The sequence below is a fragment of the Schistocerca cancellata genome, chromosome 3 (assembly GCF_023864275.1).
Source record: "Schistocerca cancellata isolate TAMUIC-IGC-003103 chromosome 3, iqSchCanc2.1, whole genome shotgun sequence".
Taxonomy (NCBI): domain Eukaryota; kingdom Metazoa; phylum Arthropoda; class Insecta; order Orthoptera; family Acrididae; genus Schistocerca; species Schistocerca cancellata.
Window position 1 is genome coordinate 118552488 of NC_064628.1, and position 23735 is coordinate 118576222.

Sequence of the window (23735 nt, forward strand, 5' to 3'; positions counted from 1 at the left end):
GGTTTCATTCTGCCAGCGCCGGTCTCCGTTACACAGACAAACACTCTCACAAACGACCCGTGCAATGCCACCGTCGTCTTCAGTTCCACACTCCAACTCATGTAGATAGCCTCTGTTTCTCTCGGGAGATCAGCCATTAAAGCAGTAGCTTGCAATGCGGAATATTCGATTTCGATTCTCTCCCGCTTCTAGTAGAGTAGAAATAACCTGCAATGGAATTTTCTAAGAAACAATAACTATCGAATCCTTTACAGCATAGGCTCCTGTACCTCTTAAATCGACTGTTAATTTTCCAACGCTTCTTGAAAATACAGTATTTTTTCACCCTTCATTATTTCTGCCTTTATCATGTTTCATAATTCTTCTACTAATCTACCTTCGACGTCTTTGCATAAACCAACTGGCACAGCTACGGACAGTTGTTATTATAATACAAGGTGGTCCATTGATAGTGACCGGGCCAAATATCTCACGAAATAAGCATCAAACGAAAAAACTACAAAGAACGTAACTCGTCTAGCTTGAAGGGGGAAACCAGATAGCGCTATGGTTGGCCCGCTAGATGGCGCTGCCATAGGTCAAACGGATATCAACTGCGGTTTTTTAAAATAGGAACCAGCATTTTTTATTACATATTGGTGTAGTACGTAAAGAAATATGAACGTTTTAGTTGGACCACTTTTTTCGCTTTGTGATAGATTGCGCTGTAATAGTCACAGACGTATAAGTACGTGGTATCACGTAACATTCCGCCAGTGCGGACGGCATTTGCTTCGTGATACATTACCCGTGTTAAAATGGACCGTTTACCAATTGCGGAAATGGTCGATATCGTGTTGATGTATGGCTATTGCGATCAAAATGCCCAACGGGCGTGTGCTATGTATGCTGCTCGGTATCCTGGACATCATACAAGTTTCCGGACCGTTCGCCGGATAGTTATGTTATTTAAGGAAACAGGAACTGTTCAGCCACATGTGAAACATCAACCACGACCTGCAACAAATGATGATGCCCAAGTACGTGTTTTAGCTGCTGTCGCGGCTAATCCGCACATCAGTAGCAGACAAATTCGCTAGAATCGGTATTCTCAAAAACGTCGGTGTTGAGAATGCTCCATCAACATCGATTGCGCCCGTACCATATTTCTATGCACCAGGAATTCCATGGCGACAACTCTGAATGTCGTGTACAGTTCTGCCACTGGGCACAAGAGATTTTACGGGACGATGACAGATTTTTTGCACGCATTCTATTTAGCAACGAAGCGTCATTCATCAACAGTGGAACCGTAAACCGGCATAATATGCACTATTGGGCCACGGAAAATACACGATGGCTGCGACAAGTGGAACATCAGCGACCTTGGCGGGTTAATGTATGGTGCGGCATTATGGGAGGAAGGATAATTGGCCCCCATTTTATCTATGGCAATCTAAATTGTGCAATGTATGCTGATTTTGTACGTGATGTTCTACCGTTATTGCTACAAGATGTTTCACTGCACGACATAACGGCGATGTACTTCCAACATGATGGATGTCGGCACATAGCTCGCGTGCGGTTGAAGCGGTATTGAATAGCATATTTCATGACAGGTGGATTGGTCGTCGAAGCACCATACCATGGCACGCACATTCACCGGCTCTGACGTCCCCGGATTTCTTTCTGTGGGGTAAGTTGAAAGATATTTGCTATCGTGATCCACCGACAACGCTTGACAACATGTGCCAGCGCATTGTCAATGCATGTGCAAACATTACGGAAGGCGAAATACTCGCTGTTGAGAGGTATGTCGTTACATGTATTGCCAAATGCATTGAGATTTACGGACATCATTTTGAGCATTTATTGCATTAATGTGGTATTTACAGGTAATCACGCTGTAACAGCATGCGTTCTCAGAAGTGATAAGTTCACAAAGGTACATGTATCACATTGCAAAAACCGAAATAAAATGTTCAAACGTTCCTATGTTCTGTATTTTAATTTAAAAAAATCTACCTTTTACCAACTGTTCGTCTAAAATTGTGAGCCATATGTTTGTGACTATTACAGCGCCATCTATCACAAAGCGAAAAAAGTGGTCCAAGTAAAACATTCATATTTCTTTACGTACTACACGAATATGTAATAAAAAATGGGGGTTCCTGATTTTAAAAACCGCAGTTGATATCCGTTTGACCTATGGCACCGTCATTTAGAGGGCCATCCATAGCGCCATCTGGTTTCCCCCTTCAAGCTAGACAAGTTCCGTTCTTTGTAGTTTTTTCGTTTGACGCTTATTTCGTGAGATATTTGACCCGGTCACTATCAATGGACCACTCTGTATGTGAGGTCTTTTTGGAAAGTAAATTCCGATACTTCGTGAAGTGGAAACGACAGCGAAAATGAAGGTCTTGACAGATGTGTTTGGCAATGTCTCTACTAAGCCTCTCCATGGCGTCAAGTAGCTGTTCTTAGTTCCGAGCGCACAGCTCTGTGGGGTAAGTTGAAGGATATTTGCCTACTACAAGATGTCGCCTGATTTCATGCAACCCCACATAAAGTAACTATCAGGCATTTCCTTCTTGACAATAATTCTCGGCCACACACTGCAGGGGCCACTTTTTCGATGGGACGTGTTTGACCACCCTCCACACATTTCGGAATTGGCTATCTCTGATGTTTTTATCTGCTCATAAGAACCGCTGGCTATGTAGGCAACATTTTGGCAGAGATAACGAACTGCAGACCAGCGTGGAGTAGTGGCGGAAAGCACTGGCAGCTGCTTCTATGGCGAGGGTATTGGAAAGTTGGTACAGCGCTACGACAAATGCACAAATCAGAGCGATGACTATGTAGAGAAGTAGCTGGAAGGTGTAGCAAATTGTTTGCAAATAAAATACATTTGATTTTCACTGTGATTTGCATTTCGCGGTCGATAGGATCTTACTTTACGAATAGCTCTAGTACAACGTAAGCTTTCGAAATCTAATGGTTGTCGATATTTCGAGGGTACTAAGCGTTTGTCATTTATCTACATCTCACGTGCGTTTCTCTCACCGTGTGTTCTACAGTGACATCTGCACTCCAAAATTATGTTCTTGTCAGACACTGCTTGCCCTGTTCTTCCTGTTTGCACTTATGTTTCATGTCAGAAACTGCGACGAGGCACCTGTATCCATTAGAGTTCTTGGTATGTTTGAAGTCATGAATGTTAATACGGTTTACATATGTAATTGTTTTTAAATACTTTATTGTTAATGTTATACCGTCCTTCAAAGATCACCAGGGTCTGAATGGCGCAAGTAGAAGTGATTTAGTAGTAAAAAATAATTTTGATCAACACAGGACACTTGTGTTATGTATATTCAGTCACGACCGCTATAAGTCATGTCGCTTTTATGTAGTACTTTTTTTCTTTTAATTCTGATTCTTCTCTTAGTAGGTAGAACTGAAGGAATGAATATCTGCAATAGGATGCACTCCACTGTCCAGTCAGGACTCCCACTAATCACAGTGAGATCCAGTTGATGACTTCACGCGATTTTTTTTAACTTCCAACGTTACAATAATATGACTGTTATGTACATTCTGCGGGTAAGCTACTACAAACAGCATAGTGAACGCATTATTGTGGCCAAGATAGATATGAAGCCCACACCTACTACAGTAGTACAAGTTTATATGCCAACTAGCTCTACAGATGACGAAGATATTGAAGAAATGTATGAAGAAACAAAAGAAATTATTCAGACAGTGAAGGGAGACGAAAATTTAATAGTCATTGGTGACTGGAATTCGAGTGTAGGAAAAGGGAGAGAAGGAAACGTAGTAGGTGAATATGGATTGGGGCTAAGAAATGAAAGAGGAAGCCGCCTGGTAGAATTTTGCACAGAGCACAACTTAATCATAGCTAACACTTGGTTTAAGAATCATGATAGAAGGTTGTATACATGGAAGAACCCTGGAGACACTAAAAAGTATTAGATAGATTATATAATGGTAAGACAGAGATTGAGGAACCAGGTTTTAAATTGTAAGACATTTCCAGGGGCAGATGTGGACTCTGACCACAATCTATTGGTTATGACCTGTAGATTAAAACTGAAGAAACTGCTAATAGGTGGGAACTTAAGGAGATGGGACCTGGATAAACTGAAAGAACCAGAGGTTGTACAGAGTTTCAGGGAGAGCATAAGGGAACAATTGACAGGAATGGGGGAAAGAAATACAGTAGAAGAAGAATGGGTAGCTTTGAGGGATGAAGTAGTGAAGGCAGCAGAGGATAAAGTAGGTAAAAAGACGAGGGCTAGTAGAAATCCTTGGGTAACAGAAGAAATATTGAATTTAATTGATGAAAGGAGAAAAAAATAAAAATGCAGTAAATGAAACAGGCAAAACGGAATACAAACGTCTCAAAAATGAAATCGACAGGAAGTGCAAAATGGCTAAGCAGGGATGGCTAGAGGACAAATGTAAGGATGTAGAGGCGTATCTCACTAGGGGTAAGACAGATACTGCCTACAGGAAAATTAAAGAGACTTTTGGAGATAAGAGAAATACTTGTATGAAAATCAAGAGCTCAGATGGAAACCCAGTTCTAAGCAAAGAAGGGAAAGCAGAAAGGTGGAAGGAGTATATAGAGGGTCTATACAAGGGCGATGTACTTGAGGACAATATTATGGAAATGGAAGAGGATGTAGATGAAGATGAAATGGGAGATACGATACTGCGTGAAGAGTTTGACAGAGCACTGAAAGCCCTGAGTCGAAACAAGGCCCCCGGAGTAGACAACATTCCATTGGAACTACTGACGGCCTTGGGAGAGCCAGTCCTGACAAAACTCTACCATCTGGTGAGCAAGATGTATGAAACAGTCGAAATACCCTCAGACTTCAAGAAGAATATAATAATTCCAATCCCAAAGAAAGCAGGTGTTGACAGATGTGAAAATTACCGACAATCAGTTTAATAAGCCACAGCTGCAAAATACTAACACGAATTCTTTACAGACGAATGGAAAAACTAGTAGAAGCCGACCTCGGGGAAGATCAGTTTGGATTCCGTAGAAATACTGGAACACTTGAGGCAATACTGACCTTACGACTTATCTTAGAAGAAAGATTAAGGAAAGGCAAACCTACGTTTCTAGCATTTGTAGACTTAGAGAAAGCTTTTGACAATGTTGACTGGAATACTCTTTCAAATTCTAAAGGTGGCAGGGGTAAAATACAGGGAGCGAAAGGCTATTTACAATTTGTATAGAAACCAGATGGCAGTTATAAGAGTCGAGGGGCATGAAGGGAAGCAGTGGTTGGGAAGGGAGTGAGACAGGGTTGTAGCCTCTCCGCGATGTCATTCAATCTGTATATTGAGCAAGCAGTAAAGGAAACAAAAGAAAAATTCGGGGTAGGTATTAAAATCCATGGAGAAGAAATAAAAACTTTGAGGTTCGCCGATGACATTGTAATTCTGTCAGAGACAACAAAGGACTTGGAAGAGCAGTTGAACGGAATGGATGGTGTCTTGAAGGGAGGATATAAGATGAACATCAACAAAAACAAAACGGGAATAATGGAATGTAGTCGAATTAAGTCGGGTGATGTTGAGGGTATTAGATTAGGAAATGAGACACTTTAAGTAGTAAAGGAGTTTTGCTATTTGGGGAGCAAAATAACTGATGATGGTCGAAGTAGAGAGGATATAAAATGTAGACTGGCAATGGCAAGGAAAGCGTTTCTGAAGAAGAGAAATTTGTTAACATCGAGTATAGATTTAAGTGTCAGGAAGTCATTTCTGAAAGTATTTGTATGGAGTGTAGCCATCTATGGAAGTGAAACATGGACGGTAAATAGTTTGGACAAGAAGAGAATAGAAGCTTTCGAAATGTGGTGCTGCAGAAGAATGCTGAAGATTAGATGGGTTGATCACATAACTAATGAGGAAGTATTGAATAGGATTGGGGAGAAGAGAAGTTTGTGGCACAACTTGACCAGAAGAAGGGATCGGTTGGTAGGACATGTTCTGAGGCATCAAGGGATCACCAATTTAGTATTGGAGGGCAGCGTGGAGGATAAAAATCGTAGGGGGAGACCAAGAGATGAATACACTCAGCAGATTCAGAAGGATGTAGGTTGCAGTAGGTACTGAGAGATGAAGAAGCTTGCACAGGATAGAGTAGCATGGAGAGCTGCATCAAACCAGTCTCAGGACTGAAGACCACAACAACAACATGTACATTCTGAACCTATGTCATCGCCCCATCGATTGTCTCACTTATGCCCTCAAGCTAACATCCTCCAGTTTCCTCCGTTTTCTTTCTTACAATGGCGTTTCAGTCTCCGCAAACCATGAGGTTTCAAAACTACTTCACAAACTATAACATTTCTTCCGGCGCTCATGCGTGTTGTTTCATTTTCATATAAATGGCACATAAACCTACTAATACAGTTAATGTTGGAAATGCGCCACTGCTGATGATAATAATTTACTCATGGCCTTTTTGTGTGCTGACCCAATGTGTTATTTTTACCTGCATATCAATACCCTTGGAAAAATCTTTTCTGACGCCCATTTTTTATAATGTCTTGTCTAATTAAACGTCCAGTGTAATGAATTGGTCCTTTTCTGCACCTCATAGTATATCGTTATAGGCGCAATCATTTTGGATATATATGCACGTCCTTTTGAAGCTAGCTTATTGTGAATACGCCTGAGCAAAGACATGTAATAATTAACTACGCATTGAATGAAAATAAGCCCCGTTAAAAAGTTGAACAGAAATCAGACAAACACGACTGTAGTGGAAGTGAATGCCATTCGAAACTGCAGATTTACATTACCTGTTCCAACAATTTTCCTACTATATTTCAGCTACAGTTAAGAACTGTGAAACAATACCGGCAAAGAAAGAAGAAAGACAGAAAGAGTCCGAGCAGTGCGTGCCCTCTTAAAGATTGCTGTGCTTGCAGAACCTCTTTGCCTAACGTTGCTTAGCAACGGTTTCTTTGGCGTCACATTATGTGGCGCCTCTGCGTGACCACGAGCGGCATTTAATCCTCACAATACCAGGGAGTGGGGTGGGGGAGTTTCCTTGGCGTCAAATTATGTGGCGCCTCTGCATGACCGCGAGCGGCATTTAATCCTCGCAATACCAGGAAGTGGGGTGGGGGAGTTTCTTTGGCGTCACATTATGTGGCGCCTCTGCGTGACCACAAGCGTCATTTAATCCCCGCAATACCAGGGAGTGGGGTGGGGGAGTTTCTTTGGCGTCACATTATGTGGCGCCTCTGCGTGACCGCGAGCATCATTTAATCCCCGCAATACCAGGGAGTGGGGTGGGGGAGGTTCTTTGGCGTCACATTATGTGGCGCCTCTGCGTGACCGCGAGCGGCATTTAATCCTCGCAATACCAGGGAGTGGGATGGGGGAGTTTCTTTGGCGTCACATTATGTGGCACCTCTGCGTGACCGCGAACGGCATTTAATCCTCGCAATACCCGGGAGTGGGGTGGGGGAGTTTCTTTGGCGTCACATTATGTGGCGCCTCTGCGTGACTGCGAGTGGCATTTGATCCTCGCAATACCAGGGAGTGGGGTGGGGGAGTTTCTTTGGCGTCACATTATGTAGCGCCTCTGCGTGACCGCGAGTGGCATTTAATCCCCGCAATACCAGGGAGTGGGGTGGGGAAGTTTCTTTGGCGTCACATTATGTGGCGCCTCTGCATGACCGCGAGCGGCATTTAATCCTCGCAATACCAGGGAGTGCGGTGGGGGAGTTTCTTTGGCGTCACATTATGTGGCGCCTCTGCGTGACCGCTAGCGGCATTTAATCCTCGCAATACCAGGGAGTGCGGTGGGGGAGTTTCTTTGGCGTCACATTATGTGGCGCCTCTGCGTGACCGCGAGCGGCATTTAATCCTCGCAATACCAGGGAGTGGGGTGGGGGAGTACTTTAAGCACGGCTTTTGAAAATATTTTTAGTCAGTTACTTTATATTTTAAAGCTTTGAAAAAATATTAATTGTTTTTAATAAATTTTTCTACAAGATATCATACATCTGTTAAATTTTTCAATTAAACTTAACCCAAAAATTTAAGTCTCAGTAGCAGATGTCATCTTTCTGAATTAATGTCATATCCAATATTACAAGGTTAGGGCCTTACTTACAAATCCATATCACTTTAAAAAATTATGTTTACAGTAAAATTCGACGAAGATGAAGAAGATCAGAATTTTTTTAAAAATTTTTGGTGGTCATAAAGTGGGTAGTACACATTATTCATGGTCGGATAATGTTGCTAAAAATGTGCTGAAAGGTTGTTCCATATTCTGGTCGCTACTTATTCATCGGTACCTCAATAAAAATTATGTTGCTTATACAAATCAATGACAATTAACGATTTTTGTGTGAGGGGAGGGGTGGGCATAAAGTACCCTCCCTTGGTAACGCACCTTATCAAAAATGCCTTGATATTGCTATGGTTAGCTCATACTGGTGCTGTTTGCTGTGGACTGGCTGTTTGACGAAGTTTCGCTTGGAATCACAAATCGGAAATTTGTAGTAAGGTCTTATGGAACCAAACTGCTGAGGTCATCGGTCCCTAAGCCTACACACTACTTAAACTAACTCACGCTATGGACAAAACACACCCATGCGCGAGGGAGGACTCGAATCTCCGACGGGGGGGGGGGGGGGGGGGGGAGCCGCACGGACCGTGACAAGGCGCCTAAGACCGCGCTCCTACCCCGCGCTGCCTTGGAATCACATCTTGTGCCGTGGGCTCGTGGCGGTCCTCTCATCGTGTTTCCATGGCTGGCGTGTGACTTGCGGACCGTGCCTTCTCCTACTTGAAAGTTGCACTTTCGCCTGCCTGTGTGGTGACGGACCACATCTTGGAGTTCGGTTTTGGGATGGTCCCTCTCGCTTTGGTTGGTGGATGTGGCCACATAGACCGTCCATGACTGACTTTGGCCTGATACAGGAACAATGGTGAGCACCATTTGTTGTGTGCATTAACAGCTAGTGGCGATTCGCGAGACACACTCTGTGCAGCCCCTCCAAAAGGTCGGTTGTTATTTTTGCCATAAACTGATTCGGATGATTCTGTTGGTTGATGCCTTTAATATTTATCAGTATCCCGGCATAAGAACTAGACTAAGTAAAATATTCGTTTACTTGTAAAAAGGCCTCAGTTTCAAAAGGCTGTTTTCACTTTTCACTTCTGGTACCTCACTTTTCTAATTTAAATTTTTAGACTCTGCTGTTCCCTGAATTTAAGTGCATTTTATTTATCTTTTATTTTTAGTACTTGTGAACCAAAAGGGTTCTGTTGTATGTCCCATGTCTCTTTTGTGTTTAAGGGCCAGCATACAACCTAATATTCATTTTTATGTAAATTTAATATGTTTTCTAATCTGTACTGAATCGAGCAACGTTCTGAATCGTCAGCCGAAATCGAGCGAGTTACTGTAGTTGCCTAATTCCTGTGGTCTAGGTTCTTGACTCGCCTGGGATTTTGCTCATCATAAAACGAGCTGGTAATGCCTGGCGGCTTTCAACAATCCCTTTTATAATTTAGAAGCCATATATTTTACAACAGTAGTCGTCTGAGTCTGCTTCACAGACGTGAACATTACTTTAAATTTTCCACTTCCTATGGCCGTATGTATTAGTCAGATAACAATCATCTCTGGTTGCTTCACAGCAGTGTATATAACTTTTTTTTATTTCTACCATCAGTTCTCTTACCTTTGTGTTTTGATAATTAGTGACGGAACATGCAATGAAGTTGCGGGAGTACAGCCAGAATACGTCTGTTCCTTGTCACGATATTTAGACTGGCAACCATTCAATCATCTTCAGTTGAGTGTTTTTCACTGGAAATTGTTAGTTCACAGCACTATCTTTATACCAAAAATTGGCGCGGAAACGCAAGCGCAAAGGCAGCAGCTAGAAAAGTGACCTCTGTCCAGTTTCGCGCCCTTTTTGAATATTTTTCTATCGACGGTGCGCAGACGCATCCGTAATGTGATACCACATAAGCGCTCTCCGTCGGTATGCGCACTCGCGCAATTAAAATTGAGATGTCAAAAATAATAAAATCAATTGTCTCTAGACGTGTCATCGGTCATAAAATGTTTTCTTTCTGAGGAAATTAAAGATCTCGCCAGGTCCCATGTCTTATTCAATTGAAAGCCGTGATCATGATTAATAAGATCTTGCGTTAAATGCGTTTCCATTGATTCCTTAATTACTGAATCCTACAAGGATCTCGTCAAGTTCAAGATTTCCGTGGCAGACTAATACATGGAACATCCTGTGGACTTACAATGCTCGGCTTTGGCTGACTTACTGCCCTGCAAAAGGCGAGTGTGGTGATCATTTTCAACGCATCTGTGGGCATTGTCTGATCAATGTAGGTTTTGCCATACTGGCAAAGTATTCTGTAGGTTCCAGACTTCCACAATCCCGGATACTCCTTTTCCGAACCGATAAGAGCACAAGTATTTGTAGGTGGGTGGAAGTTACTTTGAAATGATTGTTTTTCTAAAGATTCTGCCTAATTTCGACGAAATATTGCCGACTTACGGGAGGAACGCCCTGAACATTAACCGCTCCTTCTAATCTTGACCATACGAGTGGTCATGTTTATTCTTCGTTAAAGCTGTGCTGATCTGATGTGAAGAATGTCCATTATCTTCAAACACTGCTCATAGGTGTTCCAGCTCCCTTGTATGGCTGTCTCCACCAGACGCACCATGTGCCCGGTGCACCAACGTTCGAACGACACGCATAGTTTGCGATGGGTGATGGCAAATAAAGGTCTGTATGTGCGGGCTTACGGTAATGCCCCAATGATCATTCACTTTACGAGTGACCAAGATGTCCAGAAATGGGAGACAGCCGCCCTTCTCCACTCCCATCGTAAATCTGGTATTGTTACGGATATAATACAAATGCCTCGAAAAGCGTGACTGTTCTTCTTCGCCGTGGGGCCACGCTAGAGAAGTACTACCCACATATCCACGGAAGACTTTTGGTTTAAGTTCTGCCAAATCAAGTACCCTCTCCTCAAAGTCTTCAATAATAAGGTTTGTTACCGAGGCGAGAGAGGACTACCCAATGTAACACTGACAATTTGCTCATAATATTCGTTGTTGAATAAAAAGTAAGTTGAGGAAAGGGCCATGATGAAATAGCGCTATTATATCAGTTTTGAACATACTGCTGATGAGTGGTAATGATTCCATGAGAGGAAAACACACACTCACTTGAAGATGGTTGAATGCTTGACAGCCGAAATATTGTGGCAGGAAGTCGAAGTTATTCATCTGCAATCCCCAAACTTCATGGAATAGCTCATGAAATGGTCTCTATGCCTCGAACCTTCCAAGAATGACAGTGAGGGAACAGTTTACTCTGTCTGCATCTCAGACTTGTATATTATGCATTAAGTCTCAGCTATCTGTTGCCGTGTATTACAGAAACTGTTGTTTAAAAACTCTGTTGATATTTTGAAGTTTTTACCAGAACTTAATTTGTTCATCCTGTCCTCTGTGGCGAATAAGTTGTACTTAACAAGTCTTTGCTTGTCATTATAATTCAAATTTTGGCATTTGTGGCGAATAAGTATTGCCTGCCTTTCTTGCTGAAAACTTTGGCCGCTATGTCGAACAAATATTGTTTCGTTTGTAATTTAAAGTTTGACCTCCGACGTAAATAAATAATTATCTTAAAATATTGCCTTATTTACACTCAGCACATTGCTACTCCCAGATCCTAGCTTCCTACCAGTTCAGAGTCGTGTGGTATTGTTGGTTGGCAGACACCGAGGAGTACATCCTGCCGCCAGATCGGAAAGCGTTCTCTTCCTCACAATGGCCTGTTTCCTCGCGATATGTGACAGTTGTTCCTTAAGTGTTTCTGTTGAGCATGGTTGATTGTAACGTACGTTTGTATAATGAGACATAATTTTTGTGTTGTAGGATGATGAGGGAACATGAAGTTTGACACCTGGAGCTGACAATTGCAGCTGTTTTTGTTTTGTTCAAAAATGGCTCTGAGCACTATGCGACTTAACTTCTGAGGTCATCAGTCGCCCAGAACTTAGAACTAATTAAAACTAATTAACCTAAGGACATCACACAGATCCATGCCTGAGGCAGGATTCGAACCTGCGACCGTAGCGGTCGCTCGGTTCCAGACTGTAGCGCCTAGAAACGCACGGCCACTCCGTCCGACCTTTGTTTTGTGTTTATGCGCGGTTCTGCAATGTGCTTTTCACTGAAGCGTCTCGACATGCAGCATGAAGCAAACAACTGTTTAAATTCAGGAAAATAAGTATATAAATGACTGATCCACCAGAACGTCAGGCTATTTTTTTTATTTAAATGTTTAATTTCTTCTCCATAGTGTTCATTTCGAGGCCATCAAGTCAAAAATTAAGAATTCCGTTAACAGGAATTTTTTAGGTTGTAGCATTATGTAGTACAGTCGCTTCACCTTAAAGGTTCAAATGGTTCAAATGGCTCTGAGCACTATGGGACTCAACTGCTGTGGTCATAAGTCCCCTAGAACTTAGAACTACTTAAACCTAACTAACCTAAGGACATCACACACATCCATGCCCGATGCAGGATTCGAACTTGCGACCGTAGTGGTCGTGCGGTTCCAGACTGTAGCGCCTTTAACCGCTCGGCCACTCCGGCCTGCTCACCTTAAAGGCTTACAGGCTGACACACAGGAGAACAGGAGATACTTTGTAATTTTTCATCTTGGAGTATTTAGACCTGTGGTCTAGGGCTAGTGCCTTTGATTAGTAATTAGAACCCGCCAACGCCAAAATTTTGATTAATAATCAGCATTGTCAGCCGACGGCTTCCGGAGTAAAAAGTCACCTTCATACTGGCGAAGGCCTCGTCAAAGGGGACGGAGGAGCGGACAGAGGTTCAGACCACTCTCTTGTCTCTGGGATGGCAAATTGCGCCTAAAGGCGGAAGAATCAGCAATGATCAACGGCATCAGGATGCAGAAGGAAATGGAAACCACTGCATTAAAGACACATAACGTTCTTCGACTGGACATGTGGCCTCTAAGTGAAAAAAGTGTCATGATGATCTCTCCATTTGGCAAAAGATTCCGGAATAGTCTCCTATTTGAATCTCCGAGAGGAGACTGTCAAGGGGAAGGTGACCATGAGAAAAAGATTGATTAACCAACGAAAGGATAACTTTGGAGCGTGGAAAATCAGAAGCTTGAGGGTGGTTAGGAAGCTAGAAAATCGGAAAAAGGTATTGCAAAGGCTCAATTTACATATAGTAGGGGTCAGTGAAGTGAAATGAAAAGAAGACAAGGATATATGATCAGAAGAGATTAGGATAATATCAACAGCAGCTGAAAATAGTGTATGGTAGAAGGATTCGTTATGAATAAGAAGGCAGGGAAGAGATTATATTATGTGAACAGTTCAGTAATAGGGTTATTCTCATCAGATGGTTCAAATGGCTCTGAGCACTATGGGACTCAACTGCTGTGGTCATCAGTCCCCTAGAACTTAGAACTACTTAAACCTAACTAACCTAAGGACATCACACACACCCATGCCCGAGGCAGGATTCGAACCTGCGACCGTAGCAGTCGCGCGGTTCCGAACTGCGCGCCTAGAACCGCGAGACCAACGCGACCGGCTACTCTCATCAGAATCAACAGGAAACCAACACCGACAACGATAATTCAGGTATAGATGCCGGCGCCGCAAGCTGAAGATGAAGAGACAGAGAAAGTAAATGAGGGTATTGAAGGGTAATTCAGCACTTCAAGGGCGATAAAAATCTAATAGTCGTGGGAGACTGGAATACGGTTGTAGGAGAAGGACTAGAAGAAAGGGTTACGGGAGAATATGAGCTTGGCAGCAGGAAAGAGAGAAAAATAATTGAGCTCTGTAATTAATTTCAGCTAGTAACAGCGAATACTCTGTTCAAGAATCACAAGATGAGGAGATATACTTGGAATAAGCCGGGTGAAACATGAAGATTTCAGTTAGAGTACATCATGGTCAGACAGAGATTCCGCAGTCAGATACTGGTTTCTAAGGCGTACCCAGGAGCAGATGAAGACTCAGATCACAATGTAGTAGTGATAAAGAAGTGTGATACAGAAGATACGGAAGTGGTAACGAGTGACGAGATACGCTTGAAGTCTTCTAAAGCTATAGATACAGCAATAAGGAGTAGCTCAGTAGGCAGTACAATGGAAGAGGATTGGACATCTCTAAAAAGGGCAATCACTAAACTCGAAAAGGAAAGCGCAGGGACAAAGAAAGTAATTGCGATGAAACGGTGTGCAACAAAAGAAATACTTCAGTTGATCGATGAAAGAAGGATGTACACAAACGTTCATGGAAATTCAGGGATACAGAAATACGAGTCGCTGAGGAAGGAAACAGACAGGAATTACAGGGAAGCAGAGACGAAATGGCTGCATGAAAAATGTGAAGACATAGAAAAATGATTGTCGGTAGTACTGACTCGGCATGTAGGAAAGTCAAAACAGCCTTCGATGAAATTAAAAGAAAGGGTGATAACATTAAGAATGCAACGGGAAATCCACTGTTAAATACAGTGGAGAGGGCGGATAGGTGGCAAGAGTACACTGAAGATCTCTATGAGGGGGAAGATTTGTCTGATGTGACAGAAGAAAAACAGGAGTCAATTTAGTCGAGATGGGGGATCCAGTATTACAATCAGATCTTAAGAGAGCTGTGGAGGACTTACGAACAAATAATTCAGAAGGGATAAATGAAATGCCACCACAATTTCTAAAATTATTGGGTACTATTCACATTGTTGTGTGGAATGTATTAGTCTGGCGACATACCATCTGCCTTTCGGAAAAATATCATCCACACAGTTCCGATGACAGCAAGAGCTGACAAGTGCGAGAATTATTGCACAATCGGCTTAAGAGCACATGCATACAGGTTGCGTACAAGAATAATATACAGAAGAACGGAAAAACCTGAGGATGCGATAAATGACGATTAGCTTTCCTTTAGGAAAGGTAAAGGCACCAGAGAGGCAATTCTGACGTTGCGGTTGATAATGGAAGCAGACTGATGAAAAAACTAGACACCTTCATAGGATTTGTCGACATGGAAAAAGTGTTCGACAATGTAAAATTGTGCAAGATGTTCGAAATTCTAAGAAAAGTAGGGGTAAGCTATGGGGAGAGGCGAGAAATATACAATTTGTACAAGAACCAAGAGGGAATAATAAGAGTGGACGAGGAAGAGCGAAGTGCTCGTATTAAAAAGCGTGTAAGACAGGGATGTAGTCTTCGACCCTACTGTTCAACCTGTACACCAAAGAAGCAGTGATGGAAATAAAAGAAATTTTCCCGAGTGGGATTAAAATTCAAGGTGAAAGGATATCAATGTACGATTTACTGATGACGCTGCAATCTTGAGTGAAAGTGAAGAATTACATCATCTGCCGAATGGAATGAACAATTTAATGAGTACAGAATATGGATTGTGAGTAAATCGAAGAAATACGAAAGTAATGAGAAGTAGCAGAAATGAGAACAGCGAGGAACTTAACGTCAGAATTGATGGTCACGAAATAGATGAAGTTAAGGGATTATACTACCTAGGCAGCAAAGTAACTAATGACGAACGGAGCAAGGATGACGTCAGAAGCAGACTAGGACTGCCAAAAAGGGCACTCCTGGCCAAGAGAAGTCTACTAGTATCAAACATAGGGCTTAATTTGAGGAGAAAATTTCTGCGAATGTACGTTTGGAGCACAGCATATGGTAGTGAAACGTGAACTGTGGGAAAACCGAAACAGAAGAGAACTGAAGCATTTGCGATGTGGTGCTACAGACGAATGTTGAAAATTAGGTGAGCTGATAAGGTAAGGAATGAGGAAGTTCTGTGCTGAACCGGACAGGAAAGTAATATGTGGAAAGCCGGCCGGTGCGGCCAAGCGTTTCTAGGCGCATCATTCTGGAACCGCGCTACCGCTACGGTCACAGGTTCGAATCCTGCCTCAGGCATGGATCTGTGTGATGTCCTTAGGTTAGTTAGGTTCAAGTAGTTCTAAGTTCTAGGGGACTGATGAACTCAGATGTTAAGTCCCATAGTGCTCAGAGCCATTTTAGCCATTTTTAATATGTGGAAAACACTAACAAAGAAAAGGGACAGGATGAAAGGACATCCGTTAAGACAGGTAATAACTTCCATGGCACTAAAGGGAGCCGTAGAGGGCAAAAACTGTAGAGGAAGTCATAGATTGGAATACATCAAGCAAATAATTCAGGACGTAGGTCGCAAATGCTGCTCTGAGATTAAGAGGTTGGCACAGGAGAGTAATTCGTGATGGGCCGCATCAAACCGGTCAGAAGACTAATGAGTCAAAAAAAGTATTCTAGTTAAGTGCACAACTGAGGTACACTGAACATGAGTATTTCGAGCAGTTCATTAGCCCACGAGAATAGTAAACGGTTGTGGAAACACGCTTCACCTGTTAGCAACATATAATCCTGAGTTAATAACGAACATCAAGACGGATACAGGGATTAGTGAACACAGGGCTGTCGTAGCGAGATTGACGGTCTATTGACAGACAGTCAAAATGGGTTTAGAAGAGATCGTTCTTGTGAAACACAAGTAGCTCTTCATTCGCATGAAGTGTTGAGTGCAAATGACAAGGGATTTCAGAGCGATTCCGTATTTCCGGATTTCCAGAAGGCTTTCAACACTGTACCACACAAGCGGCTTATAGTGAAATTGCATGCTTATGGAATATCGTCCTTGTTATGTGGCTGGATTTCCTGTCAGAGAAGTCACAGTTCGTAGTAAATGACGAAAAGTCATCGAGTAAAACAGCAGTGATTTCCGGCGTTCCCCAAGGTAGTGTCATAGGCCCTTTGCTGTTCTCTGCCGGTATAAACGAATTGGGAGACAATCTGTGCAGTCGTCTTAGATTTTTTACAGATGACGCTGTCGTATATCGACTAATAAAGTCATCAGAAGATCAAAACAAATTGCAAAACGATTTACAAATGATATCTGAATGGTGCGAAAATTGGAAGTTGACCCTAAATAACCAAAAGTGTGAGGTCATCCACGTGAGTGCTAAAAGGAACTCGTTAAACTTCGGTTACACGATAAATCAGTCAAATCTAAAGGCCGTAAATTCAACTAAATACCTAGGAATTACAATTAAGGACAACTTCAACTATAAGGAACACATAGAAAATGTTGTGGGGAAGGCTAATGCCGGCCGGTGTGGCCGAGCGGTTCTAGGCGCTTCAGTCTGGAATCGCGCGACCGCTACGACGCAGGTTTGAATCCTCCCTCGGGCATGGATGTGTGTGATGTCCTTAGGTTAGTTAGGTTTAAGTAGTTCTAAGTTCTAGGGGACTGATGACCTCAGATGTTAAGTCCCATAGTGCTCAGAGCCATTTGAACCATTTGAAGGCTAGCCAAAGACTGCGTTTTATTGGCAGGACACTTAGAAAATGTAACAGATTTACTAAGGAAACTGCCTACACTACGTTTGTCCACCCACTTTTAGAATACTGCTGCGCGATGTGGGATCCTTACCAGATAGGACTGACGGAGTACATCGAAAAAGTTCAAAGAAGGGCAGCACGTTTTGTATTGTCGCGAAATATGTGAGGGAGTGTCACTGAAATGATACAGGATTTGGGCTGGACTTCATTAAAAGAAAGACGTCTTTCGTTGCGACGGAATCTTCTCACGAAATTCCGATCACAAACTTTCTCCTCCGAATGCGAAAATATTTTGTTGGTACCGATCTACATAGGGCGAAAGGATTACAACGATAAAATAAGGGAAATCAGAGCTCGTACAGAAAGATATAGGTGTTCGTTCCTTCAGCGCGCTATACGATATTGGAATAATAGAGAATTGTGAAGGTGGTTCGGTGAACCCTCTGCCAGTCACTTAAATGTGATTTTCAGAGTATCCATGTCTATGTAGCTGATACGCAATGCATCCCTGAAACTGCTTCCTAGCCTGTACTATGGTGTTCTGTCGTCCTGGGCCTAACGTTCCCAACTAAGCGGTTGAGGTAACTGTCATTATCTTGCATAACAGTAAGACCCGGGAAAATGGAAAAGATATCGTTCGTATCTAGGACCATCCGTTTTGTAACAGAAGAAATCCTAATCACAGTGGATCCGCTGCACTTTATCGGAGCCCCCCCCCCCCCCCCCCAACAAATACAGATTCTGCATCCTCAGTGTGTAGACACTTTGAAGCATGAAGCGAGAACACAGTGTTACACGACCGTTTATGTCAAATCTGTCACATACCATAACCGAAATCTAAATACAGGGCTATTACAAATGATTGAAGCGATTTCATAAATTCACTGTAGCTCTATTCATTGACATATGGTCACGACACACTACAGATACGTAGAAAAACTCATAAAGTTTTGTTCGGCTGAAATCGCACTTCAGGTTTCTGCCGCCAGAGCGCTCGAGAGCGCAGTGAGACAAAATGGCGACAGGAGCCGAGAAAGCGTATGTCGTGCTTGAAATGCACTCACATCAGTCAGTCATAACAGTGCAACGACACTTCAGGACGAAGTTCAACAAAGCTCCACCAACTGCTAACTCCATTCGGCGATGGTATGCGCAGTTTAAAGCTTCTGGATGCCTCTGTAAGAGGAAATCAACGGGTCGGCCTGCAGTGAGCGAAGAAACGGTTGAACGCGTGCGGGCAAGTTTCACGCGTAGCCCGCGGAAGTCGACGAATAAAGCAAGCAGGGAGCTAAACGTACCACAGCCGACGGTTTGGAAAATCTTACGGAAAAGGCTAAAGCAGAAGCCTTACCGTTTACAATTGCTAGAAGCCCTGACACCCGATGACAAAGTCAAACGCTTTGAATTTTCAGCGCGGTTGCAACAGCTCATGGAAGAGGATGCGTTCAGTGCGAAACTTGTTTTCAGTGATGAAGCAACATTTTTTCGTAATGGTGAAGTGAACAGACACAATGTGCGAATCTGGGCGGTAGAGAATCCTCATGCATTCGTGCAGCAAATTCGCAATTCACAAAAGTTAACGTGCTTTGTGCAATCTCATGGTTTAAAGTTTACGGCCCCTTTTTCTTCTGCGAAAAAAACGTTACAGGACACGTGTATCTGGACATGCTGGAAAATTGGCTCATGCCACAACTGGAGACCGACAGCGCCAACTTCATCTTTCAACAGGATGGTGCTCCACCGCACTTCCATCATGATGATCGGCATTTCTTAAACAGGGGATTGGAAATCCGATGGATTGGTCGTGGTGGAGATCATGATCAGCAATTCATGTCATGGCCTCCACGCTCTCCCGACTTAACCCCATGCGATTTCTTTCCGTGGGGTTATGTGAAAGATTCAGTGTCTAAACCTCCTCTACCAAGAAACGTGCCAGAACGGCGAGCTTGCATCAACGATGCTTTCGAACTCATTGATGGGGACATGCTGCACCGAATGTGGGAGGGACTTGATTACCGGCTTGATGTCTGCCGAATCACTAAAGGGGCACATATCGAACATTTGTGAATGCCTAAAACAACTTTTGAGTTTTTGTATGAGTGTGCAAAGCATTGTGAAAATATCTCAAATAATAAAGTTGTTGTAGAGCTGTGAAATCGCTTCAACGATTTGTAATAACCCTGTACATTATTGAATTCAGCCATTCTAAATTAAGCTCAGGCTAGAAATTCAGTGATATCCCTAGCTAATTACCGTCCTTCCATATTAAATGCATCGTCTGTAGTTCTATTTAAATGTAGTTGGGAACCTTATTGATTGCAAGTTGAGCAGGGACCAGAGTCAGTGTCCAGCTGGTAAGAGGGGCACACGCCTTTTCAAAGGACAAACTCTACCAGGGGAAGGAGGAAACCAGGTTGGGAACAGCATATTGCACGTCGGATAACCTCCGCCAAAGAGGCGCCATCTCTTTTGTGTCCTAAACGACTGGAAGTCACTGCATAGTGTTATTAACATCAAGAGTCTGCTGGCTCTGTGGAGACGTGCTGCGAGCATTCATTAAGAGAGCGCTGTATCTAGAGCCCTGCCCTCTGCAGGAAGCTAATATTCTGGGAAACGCAGTACCGATGCAATCTAAAGATATCTGAAGTGGAATGAGACTAGAACCCATCAGGCTCTATGTGAAGAAGCCCGGGTCGACTAAAGCGCGAAATGGGGCAGATGGTGGGATACAGAAGCTGCTTGTTTCTGGGCTCTAGCAGCAAAACACCCCAAGACTGGTTAATTATGTTAAAACTGAGTGTGGAAGGGAGAGTGTTGCGTTATTAGAACGGACCTGATTGGTTGATACACGAAAGAATCACTGACATTCTCACTTTCACTGTCATGCACAAGGCTCACATGGAAAATAATCGAGTAAAACTTTTGCTTCCTGCTGGGAGCGATCTGTGTAACTTACTTCCATCCGAGACTCACCAGGGGACACTTTATCCTAGAGAGTGACTTCGATTCGGGGCTCTGAGGGAGAGTAGTCTTAATTAATATAACTATTTCATGTTTTCTACACTTGTGTTTGTGTAGCCCGCATCTCGTGGTCGTGCAGTAGCGTTCTCGCTTCCCACGCCAGGGTTCGATTCCCGGCGGGGTCAGGGATTTTCTCTGCCTCGTGATGGCTGGGTGTTGTGTGCTGTCCTTAGGTTAGTTAGGCTTAAGTAGTTCTAAGTTCTAGGGGACTGATGACCATAGATGTTAAGTCCCATAGTGCTCAGAGCCATTACACTTGTGTTTAATCTGGTTGTGATAAAAAGGGCTTTATAGTGACCATTTTATCATTCAGAAGTCTGATGAAACTACCTATTTTTTCATCTTATGAGTTACAGTATCCATGTCGCACGTAAGCTAGGGCCGACACTGTTTAATAAAGTAAACTCATTAAGTTATCCATTGTGTGACACTGCAATCAAATTCACATGACTCTATGGGGAGCAGGCTAATTGTCAATAAGGTCGCCTGGTACGGCTCTTTTTTACCCCAACAGGGGTATGTTGGCGGCTCGGTCATAATCTCACAGTGGGATACTCAGGATAGCATGATGGATGGGTTTGGTAATGCATCTTCAACTGTACCGTATCGTATGTACCGGTTATGGGCATAGGTCACGTACCAGTTTGAGGTGTTATTAAAAGATCCTATTGTTCCCACTTAAGCTGTTTGTTGCTTGAAATAAATTACTTTACTTCATATCACGATCGGCAGATTGTGGCTAACGGTGATTTTTTAGTGAAGAAGTAATTCAAGAGGAATAATGAAATTGCAAGAAAATGACCATGTGGTAGTATCGGTTGATGAAATATAAAGTAAAATATTTTATTTGTTGAATCAGACAGTATACTCCGACTTAGGCTGTGGGGATTTGAAGTAAATCGCTCTAAATTGGAGAGATTTGAAGAAGTAGAGTGCTGACATAGTATTTTGAGAAGTTGTAGGCATTCAAATATTACAATATTTTATCTAGTATAGAATTCGCGCAGTGGTTTCTTTATCCAAACTAGGGGGAAAGGAGGACGTATGTGACAGCTACGACGTATATTAATAACACTGATTCCATAGGTGAGATCACATCTCAGATCTATGACGTGGTTTCAGCATTAATTATTCTTTATAACTGGCTATTGGATGTATATACACAGCCTCATTTATGCACTAAGAGAAGTTTCTTTCGACAATATTACTAACGAGTCAGTGTCTTTTGAATTAATCCCACAGTGGATAATTCATGGAATTCTTCCCATCTAAAACTACTTGAACGGCATAACAAAATGTCTGCAGAAGTACTCTGTTAATACAGTGTTTCAAAGGTGCTGATCTAGAGTGCTATTTCAACAAATGTAATTTTTTCAGAAACTCAATCAACAAGTCAGGTAAAAACCCACTGAGCACCATTAGACGCTGTGGACAAATTGTTACAACCCTCTCCTCTCCCTTCCCCCCTTCGGCGCTACATGCACACACACATACACACACACACACACAAGGCAAATTCATTCCACTGGCAGTAGACAAAATTAAGTATCCGTTAAATGGCCTTAGGTGTTCCATTGCACTTGTCTCCACAATCAAAGATGGTTCAAATGGCTCTGAGCACTATGGGACTTAACATCTGAGGTTATCAGTCCCCTAGAACTTAGAACTACTTAAACCTAGCTAACCTAAGGACATCTGACACATTCATGCCCGAGGCAGGATTCGAACCTGCGACCGTAGCGGTCGCGCGGTTCCAGACTGAAGCGCCTAGAACCGCTCGGTCCTACCAGCCGGCCCTCCAAAACGCAAGAAGCTTTTCAAAAGAAATGCCACCTCTTTGCCTGGCCACCTAGAATCCGACAAAACGAGTGTAGTTATGGTCGGCATCATGCAGTGTGGTGTAGGAACTGTTCTTGTTCTAGCTGTAGAACTCTGAATAGCACCAAGCAGTGAATGGTATTTATTTGTCACCTGCCCAAAGTAACTATTCGCAAAAGATAAGGAATATCTACATATAATCGACACACTAACCAAGTTCTACGTTTCTTTGTTCAGAACGAAATACTTTAACACACCAAGTGATTTCGCGTAGTGATAAAACACTGGACACATAGGATAGTGGAAGTCTATTTCAATAGTGGAAGTCTATTTTAAATGGCGTCCATAATCTCTGTAGGTTTCTGATTTCTGGAGCTATCAGTAGACGTAAAGAGATAAGTACAGACAACATTATATGAGTACTGCAAGCTTTCTATGTATCATAGGTATTTTGCAGCGGTGCTAAAAGTTATGTTGTCCTTCCACCGAGCAAAGCTGTTCGTCCAATTAGTTAGGGGTAACTTACAATTTAATTTAGAAACTTGCCCAGCTTCTAACTTCAAGCGTCTTCCCCTTTCACGAAACAATGACAGAAGTGAAACTCACATTAAATTTTAGAAAAAAAAAATATTTGCAGCAATCGGCAGTTGATTCCGGATCTTTAGATTTTAAAATGAAGAGAGAAAGTTAATGTGCATTTTGTTGGGCACGTACATGTCTTAGTGACACATGCTCTCATTTCATCTCTCTTTCCCTGCACCACGGATATGATGATTGCTGTTCATGGAATTGGGGAACTGCCGACTAGAATGTCTTATTCTGACTGCAGTGAATGCAATAAAACACCAATAGTACAATACCGTGGTTTTTTAATGATAGAATAACGTTACGGGAGCACTCACTATGGCAAACTTGTGCCGAATGAGGTATTATGTACCTGCAGTTAAAGAAGTCTATCCGAGACTGACATCTCACAATACCCAGTGTCCCACATCCCAAGGGACACTTAATGTATGGTAGAATAAGTATCACTTTCACAATTTGAGTCCCCGCGCCGACTGTTCGAGCCAGATGCACTGAAATGAGGCTGCAACGATACACACCTATAGAGTGAGGAAACTGATATGTAGGGTCGACTTCAGAACTGCATGTATATGCCTTTCTTCTTTTACAAGTAATTCGTCTATAGACCACAGTTAAAATGCTTACTTTAGAAACCCCAGTAAATCGCCTAACACACATCAACCTGTGTGACTTAACAACGCTCAAGACTTTATTTGTAGTAGGTCTACATGTGTGACTACAACTAAATGCAGACGAACCGATCACTTTAGAGGCCGGAGAGATATTATAAATGCGCCGCATAGCTAATCACAGTGTGTATGTGTGTGTGTG